This window comes from Penaeus monodon, chromosome 33 (genome assembly GCF_015228065.2).
Source record: "Penaeus monodon isolate SGIC_2016 chromosome 33, NSTDA_Pmon_1, whole genome shotgun sequence".
NCBI classification, from domain to species: Eukaryota; Metazoa; Arthropoda; class Malacostraca; order Decapoda; family Penaeidae; genus Penaeus; species Penaeus monodon.
This window is the reverse complement of record NC_051418.1, coordinates 6,127,409-6,129,494: the sequence shown is the minus strand read 5'-3', so window position 1 is coordinate 6,129,494 and position 2,086 is coordinate 6,127,409. Positions and strand designations below refer to the sequence as shown.

The 2,086-nt window shown below is 54.1% G+C and overlaps 1 protein-coding gene across 1 annotated transcript in view; it reads left to right on the top strand.

The window, feature by feature from the left end:
• The window catches only part of LOC119593968 (serine/arginine repetitive matrix protein 2-like), a gene marked incomplete in the record, with an annotated part of 99,054 nt that overhangs the window by 94,856 nt on the left and 2,112 nt on the right, over positions 1-2,086 (top strand).

Below are 2,086 nucleotides of genomic sequence, written 5' to 3'. Positions count from 1 at the left end.
CCTAATTACAGTAAGAGGTGGGATTTACGTTGGTCGTCGAAAGGCGGCGGACCTGCCGCTATCAGCCGCTGCAGGTCACGAGCCTTCTCTGGGGTTCATTATGCGGGAAAAATGCCGCCACGTAATCAGGTCACTGGAACAACACCCTTTTTCACAGGCGCGGGTCACGAGGCTGGAATTGAGCCGGAATATTTTACTGTGGCAGGTCTCATCAGCGTGAGCTACACATGCACAATTTTTTTATGAGGGGAAACAGAACCTCGTCAGTTATAAAGAGATCACGGCAGTAAGTGTCCGGACACGCTCAGAGCCACCATCCTGCGCATGTGTTTCGCCACGGAGACTATTTACATCCCATTACAGAAGAGCGATTGTAAAACTCCGACCGCCGTTGAATTAAGAATCGCGTGTATGAAGTCATCCGCGCGCACTGAGAGCAGGATGGATCTTAGCGCAGTGTAATGGGCTGCCACAAAGAGCGGGCGTTGCGGTGTAATTTTCTCTCCACCTCTTTTGCTTGTTGATTTGATTGGACGGAAGCGACCCCCGCGACCCCCGCCACAGAGGTCGAGGTTGAGGCCAGGAAGTTGGTTCTCTCTCCCCGCACGCACTCCCGCCGTGGCTGCCAGACACGCCCGAGCGAGTGCCTCTCCCGCCCCAGGAATACAGCAGGCCTGTCGGGGGCGCCGGTCAAGCCCTTCGGACATGGGTGGACAATATCCTAGGGGCTAAAGTGGGGGTAAGAGAAGGGAGCGTCGATTTGGGGATGAGTTCGCGGCAAAACAAAGTCTCTCTTCGTTCCCTTCTGTAAGATGTTGTGTCACTAATCTTTGGTATTGTTTTAACGTCATTTCCTTTCCTTATTGTTTTTGTTGCGTATTTTCGGGGATATTCTCTCCTGTACAGAGATGCGCCACCGATATTAGATATTTGTCTTTTCTCGAAGCAGCGTCGCCTGAGCAAGCACCCGACAGCGCACGTCGAGAGCTTGAGTCATTCACTTTCGAGAAGCAGACCGCTCTTTCTTTGCAAATAAAACTAGCCATTAATGGTTGTAGATGGAATTTGCTCGGTGGAAATGTTGGTTTGACATTGACCTTAATATTGTTGGTTGAGATGATTCTGAAAGAAGAAAAAATCCCCTAAAGGAAATCCACCATTACTGGGCGCGAGTCGGACGTGACCCCCGCCCACCGCGGTGCCCTCCACACGCAGGTCAGAGGGCACGAGGGGCGGCGCCTCCAGGTTCGCTGGGGCGTCCCCGTCTATGTGACGTCTCTGTGTGACACACGAGCTGCTCCCTCGCTTTGCTTGTGGCCGCTTTTGGCGATACGAAAGGAGTCCAGCGAGAGCAGTCCCCTTCCCGGGTGCCCGTGGGATGCGTGTCGCGCTCGCCTCCGCGCTGCCATTTGTGGATTCTTTGCATATTAAGGCGCCTTCGTTGGGAGTCGTAAGCTGCTCTTCCGCTCGAGACCATTATGTGTTTTCAACAATAGCAATGGCGGTAATTTGGTGAGATTACACTCAGTGGAGAGAAACTGGAGCGGACGGCAGTTTCACTGCGCCAGTCGAGGCGACGGCGGTGGCGGCCTCGCACAAAGCAGAAGGGACGTTAATTGTGAAAAATGTTGTGTCCGGGAATTGTCTCCTTTCCTGTACTTACTGCCACCTTCGCTATTGTTTGTGGTGACGGGGGGGGGGGGGAGCAGAGAATGTAAAGAGAAACCGGTGTAGCACCCTGCCTCAAGTTAGGTTGGTCGCCATAATAAAAGGTAGGGGCAACCTGGGGGCACGAGAGCACGGGGAGGGGCGGGGGTAAGCTATTACGACATCCGCTCTCGGCCATAATCGCCGAGACAAAGGAATATCGTGCTTAAGAGGGTGGCGTTTAGGGCGGAGGAGAGCCGACCGGTGAGCATCGTATCTGGTCATGGTGATCCTGGATGTTGACTCCCGACGCGGCGGAGGTCACGGGAAGTTGTTGATCTCGCGGCGACTCGAGACACGCGGCGACCCCGTTAATGTGAACGGCTCGCGCGAGAATCGCTATTATCCGATCTCGTTATTATCCTGTCTCGCTTGAAGG